This window comes from Bombina bombina, chromosome 4, assembly GCF_027579735.1.
Source record: "Bombina bombina isolate aBomBom1 chromosome 4, aBomBom1.pri, whole genome shotgun sequence".
Taxonomy (NCBI): domain Eukaryota; kingdom Metazoa; phylum Chordata; class Amphibia; order Anura; family Bombinatoridae; genus Bombina; species Bombina bombina.
The window spans coordinates 442968491-442987436 of record NC_069502.1 but is presented as its reverse complement, the minus strand read 5'-3'; the positions used below and the strand labels follow the sequence as shown (position 1 = coordinate 442987436).

The following is an 18946-nucleotide window of genomic DNA, read 5'->3' as shown; positions in this document are numbered from 1 at the left end:
TTGGGACAAGACCAAATACAATGCAAAAGATTTGCTTGTTGCGCCTGAAATTTCCAGCATCCGATAATTTTTCTATACCATTTTGATAATTTGTCAGGAGTGATATGTCGCATAAATCATTTTTAAATGCCGTTCTCGCCATGCTAGGGCATTTCCTGTTTTATTCAACAGATTCAGGCTCACTTGAATTTGTTGAGGCCTAAGCTCTGGAAGCTATTACTCCAAATAGCTACTATTTTCTCCAATTGGGCCTCGTGTTTGGAAGTAATCATCAAACGATAAAGTGGAGAGATTGACATAGACCCACTCTTATATTGATTTATTAGGCTCCTTAACGGAGCATACGTCCAAATAGAGCCAAATTTAAGTTTGAGTTCTGTGATATAGTGCTTGATTTGCAAATACGCATAATGATCAGTTTGAGGAAGCTCAAATTCTACTCTGATGTCAAGGAATGATCTAATTATTGTATTGGAAGTAACTAATTGTTTTATAGAGGTCAGCCCTTTCAATTTCCATCTCTCAAAAACCTTATAAGTAAAACCTGGAGCAAATCCTGGGCATCCCTGGATTGGGAGATATTCCGAGACAAATGGAGATGTTCCTATTTCTACACAAAATTTCTGCCATGCCAGAATCACGTTTTTGAAAGTCGGCATCTTAGCAATTACTGATGGAAGTTGTGCAATTGGGCAATGAAGTAATGCTTTTAAGTTAAATGGGTAGACAAGATTTGTTTCCCCAGAAAAGACAGTAAAAAGTTCTTTTCTCCTGTTAAGTGTGATCAGTCCACGGGTCATCATTACTTCTGGGATATTAACTCCTCCCCAACAGGAAGTGCAAGAGGATCACCCAGCAGAGCTGCTATATAGCTCCTCCCCTCTACGTCACACCCAGTCATTCTCTTGCACCCAACTAATAGATAGGATGTGTGAGAGGACTGTGGTGATTTTACTTAGTTTTTATAACTTCAATCAAAAGTTTGTTATTTTAAAACAGCACCGGAGTGTGTTGTTCCTTCTCAGGGAGAATTTGAAGAAGAGTCTACCTGAGTTTTTCTGTATGATTTTAACCGGAGTAGTTAAGATCATGTTGCTGTTCTCGGCCATCTGAGGAGTGAGGTAAACTTCAGATCAGGGGACAGCGGGCAGGTTCACCTGCAAAGAGGTATGTAGCAGCATATTATTTTCTGAGAATGGAATTGACTAGAAAATACTGCAAATACCTATATAAAGTAAGTTCAGCCTTAAATACAGTAGTAGCAACTGGTATCAGGCTGTCATGTATGTATATTTTCACTTCAGTATTCTGGGGAATGGCATTTCACTGAAATAATACTGTTTACATAAAGCTTTAGCCTATTTTGCATTAAAAACGGCTTGCAGCAGGCTTTTTATGACAAATACATTTATTGATGTTAAACGTTTTTTTGCTGGCATGTGAAATCGTTTATATTTCTGAGGTACTGGGTGAAAACTTATTTGGGCATTAGTTTTATCCACTTGGCGGGCATTTTGTTTGATTTATGACAGTTTACTGATCTCCCTCACTGTTGTGTGTGAGGGGGAGGGGCTGAATTTGGCGCTTTTACTACGCATCAAAAATTCAGTCACAAGTCTGTTCTTCTTCCCTGCATGATCCGGTTCGTCTCTACAGAGCTCAGGGGTCTTCAAAAGTTATTTTGAGGGAGGTAATCACTCACAGCAGACCTGTGAGATTGTGCTTGACTGTGATAAAAAACGTTACATTCTGTACTTTTTTTCTGCTATTAAAGGCTAGTTATCCATTACTAATGGGAGCAATCCTTTGCTAAAAGTGTATTTTTACTGAGAAAAAAGTTTGTTTTCATAAAATTATCTGTTTTATTGTACTCAACTGTCATATCTTTCTGTGCTTCTTAAAGGCACAGTGCGTTTGTTTCATACTATATATAAAAGTGAATTGAAAAGTATTTCCAAGTTTGCTGGTTATTTGCTAGTGTGTTAAACATGTCTGACTCAGAGGAATATCTCTGTGCTATATGTGCTAAAGCCAAAGTGGAGCCCAATAGAAATTTATGTACTAATTGTATTGATGCTACTTTAAATAAAAGTCAATCTGTACAAATTGAACAGCATTCACCAGACAACGAGAGGAAAGTTATGCCGACTAACTCCCCTCACGTGTCAGTACCTGCATCTCCCGCTCGGGAGGCGCGTGATATGGTAACGCCGAGTACTTCAGGGCGGCCATTACAAATCACATTGCAGGACATGGCTAATGTTATGACTGAAGTTTTGTCTAAATTACCAGAACTTAGAGGGAAGCGTGATCACTCTGGGGTGAGAACAGAGTGCGCTGATAATAATAGGGCCATGTCAGATACTGCGTCACAGTATGCAGAACATGAGGACGGAGAGCTTCAATCTGCAGGTGACGGTTCTGATCCCATTAGAGTGGATTCAGACATTTCTAATTTTAAGTTTAAGCTTGAAAACCTCCGCGTACTGTTAGGGGAGGTATTAGCGGCTCTGAATGATTGTAACACCGTTGCAATTCCAGAGAAATTATGTAGGCTGGATAGATACTATGCGGTACCGGCGAGTACTGACGTATTTCCTATACCTAAGAGGCTTACAGAGATAATTACTAAGGAGTGGGATAGGCCCGGTGTGCCCTTTTCCCCCCCTCCTGTATTTAGAAAAATGTTTCCAATAGACGCCACCACACGGGACTTATGGCAGACGATCCCTAAGGTGGAGGGAGCGGTTTCGACGCTGGCTAAGCGTACCACTATCCCGGTGGAGGATAGCTGTGCTTTTTCTGATCCAATGGATAAAAAATTAGAAGGTTACCTTAAGAAAATGTTTGTTCAACAAGGTTTTATATTGCAACCTCTTGCATGTATTGTGTCTGTCACGGCCGCATCAGCCTTTTGGTCCGAGTCCCTGGAAGAGACTCTTGACTCAATAACTATAGAGGAAATTTCAAACAAGCTTAAAACACTTAAGCTAGCTAATTCATTTGTTTCAGATGCCGTTGTACATTTAACTAAACTTACGGCTAAGAATTCCGGATTCGCCATTCAGGCACGCAGAGCACTGTGGCTAAAATCCTGGTCAGCTGATGTTACTTCTAAATCTAAGTTACTCAACATACCTTTCAAAGGGCAGACCTTATTCGGGCCCGGTTTGAAGGAAATTATCGCTGACATTACAGGAGGTAAAGGCCACGCCCTGCCTCAAGACAGAGCCAAGCCGAAGGCTAGACAGTCTAATTTTCGTTCCTTTCGTAATTTCAAGACAGGAGCAGCATCAACTTCCTCTGCACCAAAACAGGAAGGAGCTGTTGCTCGCTACAGACAAGGCTGGAGACCTAACCAGTCCTGGAACAAGGGCAAGCAGGCCAGAAAACCTGCTGCTGCCCCTAAGACAGCATGAATTGAGGGCCCCCGATCCGGGAACGGATCTAGTGGGGGGCAGACTTTCTCTCTTCGCCCAGGCTTGGGCAAGAGATGTCCAGGATCCCTGGGCGTTAGAGATCATATCTCAGGGATATCTTCTGGACTTCAAATCCTCTCCCCCAAAAGGGAGATTCCATCTGTCAAGGTTGTCAACAAACCAAATAAAGAAAGAGGCATTTCTACGCTGTGTACAAGATCTTTTACTAATGGGAGTGATCCATCCGGTTCCGCGGTCGGAACACGGACAGGGGTTTTACTCAAATCTGTTTGTGGTTCCCAAGAAAGAAGGAACCTTCAGACCAATCTTGGATTTAAAGATCCTAAACAAATTCCTAAGAGCTCCATCGTTCAAAATGGAAACTATTCGGACAATCCTACCCATGATCCAAAAGAGTCAGTACATGACCACAGTGGATTTAAAGGATGCTTACCTTCACATACCGATTCACAGAGATCATTTCCGGTATCTAAGGTTTGCCTTCCTAGACAGGCATTACCAGCTCTTCCATTCGGGTTGGCTACGGCTCCAAGAATCTTCACAAAGGTTCTGGGGGCTCTTCTGGCGGTGCTAAGACCGCGAGGAATCTCGGTAGCTCCATACCTAGACGACATTCTGATTCAAGCTTCAAGCTTTCAAACTGCCAAGTCTCATACAGAGTTTGTACTGGCATTTCTAAGATCGCATGGGTGGAAGGTAAACGAAAAGAAGAGTTCTCTCGTTCCACTCACAACAGTTCCCTTCTTGGGGACTCTTATAGATTCTGTAGAAATGAAGATTTACCTGACAGAAGACAGGTTAACAAAACTTCAAAACGCTTGCCGTGTCCTTCATTCCATTCAACACCCGTCAGTGGCTCAATGCATGGAGGTGATCGGCTTAATGGTAGCGGCAATGGACATAGTCCCCTTTGCACGCCTACACCTCAGACCGCTGCAATTATGCATGCTAAGTCAGTGGAATGGGGATTACTCAGATTTGTCCCCCACTCTGAATCTGGATCAAGAGACCAGAAGTTCTCTTCTGTGGTGGCTTTCTCGGCCACATCTGTCCAAGGGGATGCCATTCAGCAGGCCAAATTGGACAATTGTAACAACAGACGCCAGCCTGTTAGGTTGGGGCGCTGTCTGGAATTCCCTGAAGGCTCAGGGATCATGGACTCAGGAGGAGAGTCTCCTGCCAATAAACATTCTGGAATTGAGAGCAGTTCTCAATGCCCTTCTGGCTTGGCCCCAGTTAACAACTCGGGGGTTCATCAGATTTCAGTCGGACAACATCACGACTGTAGCTTACATCAACCATCAAGGAGGGACAAGAAGCTCCCTAGCGATGATGGAAGTATCAAAGATAATTCATTGGGCAGAGTCTCACTCTTGCCATCTCTCAGCAATCCACATTCCGGGAGTGGAGAACTGGGAGGCGGATTTCCTAAGTCGTCAGACTTTTCATCCGGGGGAGTGGGAACTTCATCCGGAGGTCTTTGCCCAAATACTTCGACGTTGGGGCAAACCAGAGATAGATCTCATGGCGTCTCGACAGAACGCCAAGCTTCCTCGTTACGGGTCCAGATCCAGGGATCCGGGAGCGGCCCTAGTAGATGCTTTGACAGCACCTTGGACCTTCGGGAGAGCTTATGTGTTTCCACCCTTTCCGATGCTTCCTCGATTGATCGCCAGAATCAAACAGGAGAGAGCATCAGTAATTCTAATAGCGCCTGCGTGGCCTCGCAGGACCTGGTATGCAGATATAGTGGACATGTCATCCTGTCCACCTTGGTCTCTGCCTCTGAGACAGGACCTTCTGATTCAGGGTCCTTTCAAACATCAAAATCTAATTTCTCTGAAGCTGACTGCCTGGAGATTGAACGCTTGATTTTATCAAAACGTGGATTCTCTGAGTCAGTAATTGATACCCTGATACAGGCTAGGAAGCCTGTTACCAGAAAGATTTATCATAAAATATGGCGTAAATACCTATATTGGTGCGAATCCAAAGGTTACTCTTGGAGTAAGGTTAGGATTCCTAGGATATTGTCTTTTCTACAAGAGGGTTTAGAAAAGGGCTTATCCGCTAGTTCTTTAAAGGGACAGATCTCAGCTCTGTCCATTTTGTTACACAAACGTCTGTCAGAAGTTCCAGACGTTCAGGCTTTTTGTCAGGCTTTGGCCAGGATTAAGCCTGTGTTTAAAAATGTTGCTCCGCCATGGAGTTTAAACCTTGTTCTTAACGTTTTACAGGGCGTTCCGTTTGAACCCCTTCATTCCGTTGATATAAAATTGTTATCTTGGAAAGTTCTATTTTTAATGGCTATTTCCTCGGCTCGAAGAGTCTCTGAGTTATCAGCCTTACATTGTGATTCTCCTTATCTGATTTTTCACTCGGATAAGGTAGTTCTGCGTACTAAACCTGGGTTCTTACCTAAGGTAGTCACTAACAGGAATATCAATCAGGAGATTGTTGTTCCATCCTTGTGTCCTAATCCTTCCTCAAAGAAGGAACGACTTCTGCACAATCTAGATGTAGTTCGTGCCCTAAAATTTTATTTACAGGCAACTAAAGATTTTCGACAAACATCTTCACTGTTTGTCGTTTACTCTGGTCAGAGGAGAGGTCAAAAAGCTTCGGCTACCTCTCTCTCTTTTTGGCTTCGTAGCATAATACGTTTAGCCTATGAGACTGCTGGACAGCAGCCTCCTGAAAGAATTACAGCTCATTCCACTAGAGCTGTGGCTTCCACTTGGGCCTTTAAGAATGAGGCCTCTGTTGAACAGATTTGCAAGGCTGCAACTTGGTCTTCGCTTCATACTTTTTCCAAATTTTACAAATTTGACACTTTTGCTTCTTCGGAGGCTATTTTTGGGAGAAAGGTTCTTCAGGCAGTGGTTCCTTCTGTATAAAGATCCTGCCTATCCCTCCCGTCATCCGTGTACTTTTGCTTTGGTATTGGTATCCCAGAAGTAATGATGACCCGTGGACTGATCACACTTAACAGGAGAAAACATAATTTATGCTTACCTGATAAATTCCTTTCTCCTGTAGTGTGATCAGTCCACGGCCCGCCCTGTTTTTTATGGCAGGTCTAAATTTTTAAATTATACTCCAGTCACCACTGCACCCTTTAGCTTCTCCTTTCTCGTTGGTTCTTGGTCGAATGACTGGGTGTGACGTAGAGGGGAGGAGCTATATAGCAGCTCTGCTGGGTGATCCTCTTGCACTTCCTGTTGGGGAGGAGTTAATATCCCAGAAGTAATGATGACCCGTGGACTGATCACACTACAGGAGAAAGGAATTTATCAGGTAAGCATAAATTATGTTTTTCTGAAATCCAGTCAGCCGCTAATTTTGCTATTGTAGCAATATTGTAATAAGTAATGTTCAGGAAAGCGAGGCCCGCCGACTCTTTAGAGAGTGTTAATGTATTTAACGCAATTCGGGGTCTCTTTCCTTTCCATAGAAATTCACTTGATATTCGGTTAAATAGTCTTATATCTGCCTTATGTAAAAAAAAAAAGGTATATTTTGGAGAAGATATATTAACTTTGGTAAAAGTATGATTTTAATAAGCATAATGCGTGCTGAAAGAGAGATAGGTAGAGAGGACCAATCTTTCAATTTCTGCTTACAATAGTTGAAGAATTTAACATAATTCAGCTCGTACCATTCTTGAGGAGATTTTGACATCACTACTCCTAAATACTTTATTTGAGTAACCTCTCTGAATGGATGTTCTAATACGTGGTACGCAGTTCTGTGTATCCACAATAATTCAGATTTTTGGACATTAATTTTGTAACCAGAAAACAACGCGAATATCTGTACTGACTCTAGTAGTTTAGGTAAGCTTTCTTTTAGACCAGATAAAAAAAGTAGTAAATCGTCAGCATACAAAGCTAAAACATATTTTTGTTTACCAATCTGTATACCTTCTAACTGCTGTCTAAGGAGAATCACCAGTGGTTCTAACAATATATTAAAGAGGATAGGCGATAGGGGGCATCCCTGCCTAGTGCCTCTCTGCAAAATAAAACGCTCCGTAATTGAACCATTGATAAAAATTGCTGAAGAGGGATTGTTATAGATAGTCTTAATTAGTTTTGTAAAATACCCCGAAAAGCCAAACTTTTCCAAGGCCGAAAAGAGATGGTCCCAACAGATAAAGTCGAAAGCCTTTTCGGCGTCGACTGTTAAAATGGCGGCATCCTTTTTTAACACTTTCTTATTATTCCGCAAATAGTCCAGGACGAGCATAACTTTGCAAATATTTTTTGTCGGGCTTCTCCCCATCATAAAGCCAGCCTGATTATCATGTATAATATTGTTTAAGTGGGGGGCCAATCTTTTTGCAATTATAGACATGAGTAATTTATAGTCAAAATTTAACAGGGAAATTGGTCGATATGAAGAGGGGATTTCAGGATCTTTTTCTTTTTTAAGAACTAAAGCTATGTTTGACGCCGCAAAATACGGGGAGCATGGCATATCTGCAGAATAATAAGAATTGAATAACTTGTGTAGATTTGGGACTATTTGGTCTGCAAGGATCTTATAACATTCAGCCGGTAACGAGTCGGGGCCTGGGGCTTTATTAAATTTAGCGGCTTTAATACCGTTTAGAATTTCTTGTATTGTGATCGGTGCATTAAGCTGATTAATTACCTCATTTTGGGGATCTTTACATTATCCCAAAACCTCTCTTTTAGTTCTAAGTTAGGGGGTTCAGCTTTATAGAGATTTTTAAAGAAATCAGTAAAAGTATTTTGAATATCGTGATTAGAGGTAAATCTATTTTTCCCAGATCTAATTGCGGCAATATAATTGGAAGATCTCTTTTTAGTAATTTTAACAAGATATTTTGCCGCTTTCCCTGAGTAACCACCATAAAGTGATTTCTTTCTTATATCTTCAGATATCATTTGTTGTTTAAGGAAGATGTCCCTTTGTGTTTTTAAATTTGTGTATCTTTCTCCAAGATTTTTAGAAGGTACAGCTACGAACGCATTATATGCGTTCCTCACACTATTAGAGAGCTGAATTTCTTTCTGTAAGGATTTTTTTTTAGGGCACACGTATAGGCCTTAATATCCCCACGTAAAACAGCCTTTCCGGTCTCCCAGAATATTTCTGTCTTATCTTTATAAGCATAATTGTAACTCTCAAATTCTATCCATTTGTTAATTAGCCAATTTTGAAAATGTAAGTTGTTATGAAGATAATTGGGGGAAAAAGAAATTATTATTCAGCCTAGGAATAAGGGATTTAGAATTAAATTCTATAGCTATAATCGCGTGATCAGAAAGCACTATATCTTTAATGTCGGCCTTAACCTCCTTACCACTTAAGTTTTCAGAGATTAAAAACATGTCTATACGCGACAGGGCTTGGTGTCCTTTAGATAGACATGTAAATGCTTTGACATCTGGGTTCAAACTTCTCCAGATGTCATATACTCCCACTTTGTGACAAAATGTTTGTAACGTCCGTGTTTTCTTGACTCGCTTAGTACTTTCAGTTCTACTTAATCTGTCTAAGTTAGGGTATGCTGTTAGGTTTAGGTCCCCTCCAATCACAATGTTACGGCCTCTATACAATACTAATTCTAATGCTAGTTCCTCCCAAAACCTGGAGTCAGGCTGATTAGGACTGTAGATATTGCAAAGAATGAAAGGGATCTTCTCTACTTAAATATCAAGAATTTGATAACGGGCCTCTGGATCAATTTGGCTCTTGTTGATTTTATATTTTAAATTTTTATTGATCAATATTGCTACTCCTTTCTTCCTAACCTGCGACAGGGCGGCTACCACCTCCCCAACCCATCTAGATTTAAGTTTATCAATTTCATGTCCTTTTAAATGAATTTCTTGTAGCATAACAATATCGGGCTTATGGGATCCCACTAATTTTAATACGGCTTTCCGTTTAATAGGGGAAGTGATTCCACCTACGTTCCAGGATAAAATTTTAATCGACCCTATGCCCGATCCAAGTTTACTGAAGTACTAAAAAACATTTTAAAACGTACCAAGGGACCCCAAAACTATAGTACTTTTAGATATATTGGAGAGAGAGAGCAGAGGGGAGAAGAGGGTGCAAAAACCTCATAAAAAAGAGGGGAGGAGAAAGGAGGAGAAAAAAAAAAAAAAAAAGGGCCCCAAGGAGGCCCCCCTGTTTACATGACGATAATAAGAATACATCTTTAAACAAATAATCTTGGAGAAACCTTCTTTTCAATAGTAATTTCTCAATTAAAAAAACACTCATAATCAAAGCATAAAATAACTTCAAGCAATCATGCCAATCCCCCACAATTAAGGAATACCATTATCTAAGCAAAACTTCTGGGCCTCTGCAATATTGTTTAATGTACTTGTTTGGCCCTCTATAACCATGATTAATCTCGCAGGATAGACAAGCCTAACATTGTAATTTGCGTTCATAAGTCGAGAGCAGAAGGGAGACATTTCTTTCCTCCTATTCGTAGTCTCGGAGGAAAAATCTTGGAAGATTAATACCTTTTGTTGATCTATCATTAGTGGGTTAGCTTTCCTATAGTGTTTAAGAATATTAATCTTGTCCTGGAAGTTTAGCAACTTAATCAATATGGGTCTAGGTCTACTAAGACCCTCAGAATTTTGCCGTGTTGGACCCACTCTGTGGGCTCTTTCGATGGTCATAGGCATCAGGGAAGCAGGCATTTTTAATAATTGGGGGAGTTTAATTGAAGCAAAAGCAACTAAGTCTTGATACTCTGTAGATTCGGGGAGACCAATAATTATTAAATTATTGCGGCGCGAGTGATCTTCTAGATCCTCTAATTTGGCTTGTAGCAGAGCTATTTGAGACCTGGACTCTTTGTTAGACTGCTCACATCTATGTAATCTTCAGAGTCCGAGATTCGGGTCTCGATTTCCTCCAATCTGGCTGTAAATTGCCTCACTTCCAGGACAATGTTGTTTATATCTTGTTTAATTTCTTGTTTAACAACATCCAATTGCGGGGAGATCTGCTCAACTAGTTCAGTAAAATCAAAATTTGGGACAATACCATTGTACTGTTCTTGCGCAGCTATTAGGGAGCTCTCAGATAACTTAGCAGATTTCTTATCTTTCTGCTTAGGGGGCATGGCTGGTGATGTTTGTTTATGTTGTGTGATAAATCTATCCATGTATATTGGATTTATTGTTCAAGATAGACAGGGCAGAGAGATAATAATAAAGACAAAAAAAAAAAAATTAGAATAGACTAAAATAGAGAAGTGAAAGTGACAGATTGCAGTGCCGTGAATAAGGACTTGTGCTGAAGTGCAGCAGCTAAAGTGGAAGTGTGATGCGTGAGGAAAAAAAAGAGGGAGGCAAAGGGAAAAAAAAAAAAACAAGCCAGAGCCTCAGTGAAGTCTAATAGACCTGGCAGGGCCAGGAAAAGTGAATAAGTGGAAAAAAAAAAAAGAAGAAAAAGAAGTGCTAATTCTCGAGTGAATGTGTTAAAAAAAAAAAAAAGGGGTCTTTCTTTACAGAATCACCTCCTTAGTCTCTAACCCAGAAACATACTAGTTGAATAACCTTATATTTATAGTGCCAGCAGTGAGGTTGTCAGGACTAACTACTAATCAGGTAGCCTGAACCCAATTTATCTCAGGATTGTATATCTTAACACAGATTACTATAAACAAGAAAAGACTATATGAAATGGATTTGATGACTCTCTTAAATATCAAATATTCTTTCTTGCCCTGTTTCCAGAGCACTCTTATAATCTCCTAGAGACAGCCCATTTCATCCAAGAAATCTAAGTTATGTAGATTTTTTGAGAACTACAGGACACATTATTCAATATTCATATATATATACAGGGAGTGCAGAATTATTAGGCAAGTTGTATTTTTGAGGATTAATTTTATTATTGAGCAACAACCATGTTCTCAATGAACCCAAAAAACTCATTAATATCAAAGCTGAATAGTTTTGGAAGTAGTTTTTAGTTTGTTTTTAGTTATAGCTATTTTAGGGGGATATCTGTGTGTGCAGGTGACTATTACTGTGCATAATTATTAGGCAACTTAACAAAAAACAAATATATACCCATTTCAATTATTTATTTTTACCAGTGAAACCAATATAACATCTCAACATTCACAAATATACATTTCTGACATTCAAAAACAAAACAAAAACAAATCAGTGACCAATATAGCCACCTTTCTTTGCAAGGACACTCAAAAGCCTGCCATCCATGGATTCTGTCAGTGTTTTGATCTGTTCACCATCAACATTGCGTGCAGCAGCAACCACAGCCTCCCAGACACTGTTCAGAGAGGTGTACTGTTTTCCCTCCTTGTAAATCTCACATTTGATGATGTACCACAGGTTCTCAATGGGGTTCAGATCAGGTGAACAAGGAGGCCATGTCATTAGATTTTCTTCTTTTATACCCTTTCTTGCCAGCCACGCTGTGGAGTACTTGGACGCGTGTGATGGAGCATTGTCCTGCATGAAAATCATGTTTTTCTTGAAGGATGCAGACTTCTTCCTGCACCACTGCTTGAAGAAGGTGTCTTCCAGAAACTGGCAGTAGGACTGGGAGTTGAGCTTGACTCCATCCTCAACCCGAAAAGGCCCCACAAGCTCATCTTTGATGATACCAGCCCAAACCAGTACTCCACCTCCACCTTGCTGGCATCTGAGTCGGACTGGAGCTCTCTGCCCTTTACCAATCCAGCCACGGGCCCATCCATCTGGCCCATCAAGACTCACTCTCATTTCATCAGTCCATAAAACCTTAGAAAAATCAGTCTTGAGATATTTCTTGGCCCAGTCTTGATGTTTCAGCTTGTGTGTCTTGTTCAGTGGTGGTCGTCTTTCAGCCTTTCTTACCTTGGCCATGTCTCTGAGTATTGCACACCTTGTGCTTTTGGGCACTCCAGTGATGTTGCAGCTCTGAAATATGGCCAAACTGGTGGCAAGTGGCATCTTGGCAGCTGAACGCTTGACTTTTCTCAGTTCATGGGCAGTTATTTTGCGCCTTGGTTTTTCCACACGCTTCTTGCGACCCTGTTGACTATTTTGAATGAAACGCTTGATTGTTAGATGATCACGCTTCAGAAGCTTTGCAATTTTAAGAGTGCTGCATCCCTCTGCAAGATATCTCACTATTTTTGACTTTTCTGAGCCTGTCAAGTCCTTCTTTTGACCCATTTTGCCAAAGGAAAGGAAGTTGCCTAATAATTATGCACACCTGATATAGGGTGTTGATGTCATTAGACCACACCCCTTCTCATTACAGAGATGCACATCACCTAATATGCTTAATTGGTAGTAGGCTTTCGAGCCTATACAGCTTGGAGTAAGACAACATGCATAAAGAGGATGATGTGGTCAAAATACTCATTTGCCTAATAATTCTGCACTCCCTGTATATTGCCCTGAGTAACTAAAAAGTCAGTATCAGTTGTAGTCCAAATGATGGCCAGACACGGGATCATACAAGGATAGATAGTTCTATTGGCACCTAGCCTTCCCGTAATATTCTCCCTTCGCTTCACTATGTCCCTGTTAGGGTTAATACAGTACTTTATGTCACTGTATATGCCAGTAACACGGGGCAATACTGATATCAGTGTTATAATCCTGGCCTGTATCAGTGTCCTGAAAACTCGTGCTAGACTTTTCCTCTTTAGCCAGACTCTCTTCCTCAGAAGATTCTATTTAAAGTGGAATTTAGACTGGATAGTACCATCGAGGGTTGGTGTGGAGCTTGGGCCAAAGTGTGAAGAGGTAACCATCAAGTAAAAACGGTGACAGAGTTATGTTCCTACCCTGTGCCAGGGTCCTGGGAACTACTGCTAGGCTCTCAGATTATCAGATCTCTTTCCCTTAGAATATTTTAATTAAGGTCACATATTCGTTGTCATGGGCAACCCATCTTGCTACAAAGCTTCCAGCCACAGTGTAAAAGCAGGTCCCTCTAGAGGTGAAAGTGTCAGGGCCTTTGTTCCTACCCTGTATCAGGGTCCTGGGAACTGCTACTCAATTTCTAGCACCACTTTTCTTCGCAAAATTTGATGTAAAGTAAAGTCTTTAGAAAGTAGCACCACTGCCTGCCCACTACTGTCTTATTGTAGAATTTAGGTAATGGGCAGTATTTTAAGGACAGATAATGGGAGCACTTCTCTTTTAATTTAGATCTCTCTGTTGCAAGCCGCTACCCACACCACATCATCACAACTTTATAGGATCTGAGACCACCGCTATTCTTTTTTGCGATATTGTGGTAATAGTCTTGGTGGGGTATAGCCAGAAGGAATGTCACTTAAGTGATGAGCATAACAAACAAAGAATATCCACACACTGTATGACTTTAGTACTCACGACCAGCCTTCACAAACGGGGATCCCAGCGTGGCGTTCCTTTAGGTCATCATGATGAGCGCCTACTTCTGGATAACAGCCCTGAGAGTGATGCACACAATTCTCTGCCGCATGTCCTGGCAGAACTCCAGGAAAGAGTGCACCCTTCAATCAGTGGAGCGGTAGTTTTAACAGGCAGATCCGCTCACTGGGGTCCCCTCTCACGTTGTTGCTCTATATGGAAAAAAGAAGAGACGCCGCTCCAAGGCGGCAGTGCTTCCACAACGAAGCCGTTTCTGTCTTGTGACTTCGGTCACGCTGGCGGTCTTGGGCCAAGTCTCCGGCCTGCCAAAGAAACTGCAGTGCAAGGAGGAATTGCGTTAGGGCGGTGTAGCGAGCCCTGTATTCGGCGCGCGAAGCAGCAACCAACCAACCACTCCACTCCGCCTCCAAACCGGAAGTCATATATGGGGAGGCTCATAATTGTTGTCTGTCTGCGATCCACATTCCAGGGGTGGACAATTGGGAAGTGGATTTTCTGAGCAGACAGTCTTTTCATCCGGGGGACTGGCAACTTCATCCGGAGGTGTTTTCCAGTTTGATTCTCAAGTGGGGTCAACCGGAGTTGGATCTTGTGGCATCTCGTCACAATGCCAAGCTTCTGAAGAATGGTTCGAGGTCAAGGGATCCTCAAGCGGTTCTAATAGATGCTCTGGCAGTTCCTTGGAAGTTCAGTCTGGCATATGTGTTTCCTCCGTCTGCCCTTCTTCCTCGAGTTATTGCTCGGATTCGACAGGAGAGGGCGTCGGTAATTCTCATTGCTCCGGCGTGGCCTCGCAGGATCTGGTGTAGATGTCATCCTTTCCACCTTGGTTTCTTCCGTTGAGGAAGGACCTTCTATTTCAGGGGTCCTTCCTTCATCCAAATCTGGTTTCTCTGAAGCTGACTGCTTGGAGATTGAACGCTATTTAGACTGTGATTCAGGCGTGTAAGCCTGTGACTAGAAAGATTTATTACAAGATATGGCGTAAATAGGGTCTGGAGAAGGGTTTATCTGCTAGTACCCTGAAGGGTCAAATTTCTGCTTTATCTATTTTGTTACATAAACATCTGGTGGATGTACCAGACGTTCAGTCTTTTTGTCAGGCTTTGGTTAGAATCCGGCCTATGGTTAAGTTTTTGACTCCTCCCTGGAGTCTTAATTTAGTTTTGAGAGTTCTTCAACAGGCTCTGTTTGAGCCTATGCATTCTTTGGATATTAAGTTGTTAACCTGGAAGGTTTTGTTTTTGGTTGCTATCTCTTCGGCTCGAAGAGTTTCGGAGCTCTCAGCGTTGCAGTGTGAAGCTCCTTTTCTTTTTTTTCATTCTGATAAGGTAGTATTACGTACTGCGTATTACGTACTGCTTTAGGGTTTTTTCCTAAGGTTGTTTCAGATAAGAATATTAATCAAGAGATTGTTGTTCCTTCTTTGTGTCCTAATCCTTCTTTTCATAAGGAACGTTTGTTGCACAACCTTGATGTAGTTCGTGCTTTGAAATATTATTTACAGACGACTAAGGATTTTCGCCGGTCTTCTTCTTTATTTGTTATCTTTTCTGGGAAGCGTAAGGGTCAGAAAGCTGCGACTACTTCACTTTCTTGTTGGTTGAGGAGTATTATTCGTTTGGCATATGAGACTGCTGGTCAGTGGCCTCGGCTCACTCCACAAGGGCTGTTTCTTCTACCTGGGCTTTCAAAAATGGTGCTTCTGTAGATCAGATTTGCAAGGCTGCCACTTAGTCATCTTTACACACTTTTTCTAAATTTTACAAATTTGATACTTTTGCTTCAGCCGAGGCTGTTTTTGGGAGAGAGGTTCTTCAAGAAGTGGTGCCTTCTGTTTAGGCTAACTGTCTGGTCCCTCCCTTCCCTTATCATCCATGTCCTCTAGCTTGGGTATTGATTCCCAATAGTAATTATGATGATCCGTGGACTCAGTGTCATTAGAAAGAAAATTTAATTTATGCCTACCTGATAAATTTGTTTCTTTCTTGACACGGTGAGTCCACGGCCCGCCCTGTATTTTCAGACAGTTTATATTTTCATAAACCTCAGGCACCTCTGCACCTTATATTACTTCCTTTCTCCTTTCCCTTTGGTCGAATGACTGGGGGTTGTGGGTAAGGGGAGTGGTATTTACCAGCTTTGCTGTGGTGCTCTTTGCCTCCTCCTGCTGGTCAGGAGTGATATTCCCAATAATAATTATGATGATCCGTGGACTCACTGTGTCAAGAAAGAGAAACAAATTTATCGGGTAAGCATAAATTTCATTTCTCCAACATTGGTGTGTCCGGTCCACGGCGTCATCCATAACTTGTGGGAATATTCTCTTCCCCAACAGGAAATGGCAAAGAGCACAGCAGAAGCTGTCCATATAGTCCCTCCTAGGCTCCGCCCACCCCAGTCTTTCTCTTTGCCGTTGCACAGGCAGCATCTCCACGGAGATGGTGAAGAGTATGTGGTGTTTAGTTGTAGTTTTTTATTCTACTATCAAGAGTTTGTTATTTTAAAATAGTGCTGGTATGTACTATTTACTCTGAAACAGAAAAGGATGAAGAGTTCTGTTTGTGAGAGGAGTATGATTTTAGCAGCAGTAACTAAAATCGTTTGCTGTTTCCACATAGGACTGTTGAGATGAAATAACTTCAGTTGGGGCAAACAGTTAGCAGACTTCTCTGCTTAAGGTATGACTAGCCATATTTCTAACAAGACTGTGTAATGCTGGAAGGCTGTCATTTTTCCCCTCATGGGGACCGGTAAGCTATTTTCTTAGTCTCAAACAGAATAAAGGGCTTAATATGGGCTATAAAACTGGTAGACACTTTTATGGGCTAGATCGATGGCTTTATTTGGGCATTTTATACAGCTTGAGGTTGAAATTCACACTTTATAACTTTAAGGAACGTTATTTTCACGGCAGGCACTGGCTTAGACACCTTCCCAGCCAGGAAGGGCCTTCTTGTAGTAGGCAGAGCCTCATTTTCGCGTCATTATTGCGCAGTTACTTTTGAGAGCAGGACATGCAGCTGCATGTGTATGGGTCTGGAAGTAGTTGAAAAGATCCCTAGAATGCTTCATCTGGTATCGTATACCCCCCTGGGTTTGGTAAAGTCGCAGCAAAGGCTGTAGCTGGGACTGTAGAGGGGATAAAACTATAAACAGCTCCGGTTTTGTCATTTTAAGGGTTAAAGGTCTGAAACTTGGGGTGCAATGCTTTAAGACACTGTGGTGAAAATTTGGTTAAAATTGAACAATTCCTTCATAGTTTTTCACATATTCAGTAAAAAAGTGTGCCCTGTTTAAAATTTAAAGAGACAGTAACGGTTTTATTTTAAAACGGTTTTTGTACTTTATTGACAAGTTTAAGCCTGTTTAACATGTCTGTGCCTTCAGATAAACTATGTTCTGTATGTATGGAAGCCAATGTGTCTCCCCCTTCAAAATTGTGTGATAATTGTGCCATGGCGTCCAAACAAAGTAAGGACAGTACTGCCACAGATAGTAAAGTTGCCCAAGATGATTCATCAGATGAAGGGAGTAGACATAGTTCTACATCATCTCTTTCTGTGTCTACACCAGTTTTGCCCACGCAGGAGGCCCCTAGTACTTCTAGCGCGCCAATGCTTGTTACTATGCAACAATTGACGGCAGTAATGGATAACTCCATAGCAAATATTTTATCCAAAATGCCTGCATTTCAGAGAAAGCGCGATTGCTCTGTTTTAAACACTGTAGAGCAGGAGGGCGCTGATGATAATTACTCTGTCATACCCTCACACCAATCTGAAGTGGCCATGAGGGAGGTTTTGTCAGATGGGGAAATTTCTGATTCAGGTAGAATTTCTCAACAGGCAGAACCTGATGTTGTGACATTTAAATTTAAATTGGAGCATCTCCGCGCACTGCTTAAGGAGGTGCTATCTACTCTGGATGATTGTGACAACCTGGTCATTCCAGAAAAATTGTGCAAGATGGACAAGTTCCTAGAGGTTCCGGTGCACCCCGACGCTTTTCCTATACCCAAGCGGGTGGCGGACATAGTGAATAAGGAGTGGGAGAAGCCCGGCATACCTTTTGTCCCCCCTCCTATATTTAAGAAATTATTTCCTATGGTCGACCCCAGAAAGGACTTATGGCAGACAATCCCTAAGGTCGAGGGGGCAGTTTCTACACTAGCTAAGCGCACTACTATTCCTATCGAGGATAATTGTGCTTTCAAAGATCCTATGGATAAAAAATTGGAGGGTTTGCTTAAAAAGATTTTTGTACAGCAAGGTTACCTCCTGCAACCTATTTTGTGCATTATTCCTGTCACTAAAGCAGCGTAGTTCTGGTTCGAGGAACTAGAAAAGTCGCTCAGTAGAGAGACTCCGTATGAGGAGGTTATGGACAGAATTCACGCACTTAAGTTAGCTAATTCCTTTGTTTTAGATGCCGCTTTGCAGTTTGCTAGATTAGTGGCGAAAAATTCAGGGTTTGCAATTGTGGCGCGCAGAGTGCTCTGGCTAAAGTCTTGGTCAGCGGACGTATCTTTCAAGACAAAATTGCTTAATATCCCTTTCAAGGGTAAAACCCCTTTTGGGACAGAATTGAAGGAGATTATCTCAGACATCACTGGGGGTAAGGGCCACGCCCTCCCGCAAGATAGGCCTTTCAAGGCCAAGAATAAGTCTAATTTTCGTTCCTTTCGCAACTTCAGGAACGGACCGGCCTCCAACTCTGCAGCCTCTAGACAAGAGGGTAATGCTTCGCAAACCAAACCAGCTTGGAAACCGATGCAAGGCTGGAACAAGGGTTAACAGGCCAAGAAGCCTGCTGCTGCTACCAAAACAGCATGAAGGGGTAGCCCCCGATCCGGGACCGGATCTAGTAGGGGGCAGACTCTCTCTCTTTGCTCAGGCTTGGGCAAGAGATGTTCAGGATACCTGGGCACTAGAAATAGTTCTCAGGGTTATCTTCTAGAATTCAAGGAACTACCCCCAAGGGGAAGGTTCCACATGTCTCACTTATCTTCAAACCAAATAAAGAGACAGGCATTCTTACATTGTGTAGAAGACCTGTTAAAGATGGGAGTGATACACCCAGTTCCAACTGTGGAACAAGGTCAGGGGTTTTACTAAAATC

At 41.8% G+C, this 18946-nt stretch overlaps 1 protein-coding gene across 4 annotated transcripts in view; it reads left to right on the top strand.

Annotated features, from left to right (window-relative positions):
• RUBCN (rubicon autophagy regulator) overlaps positions 1-18946 on the top strand; it is a 222708-nt gene that overhangs the window by 178450 nt on the left and 25312 nt on the right. The gene's annotated exons all lie outside the window — the stretch shown is intronic.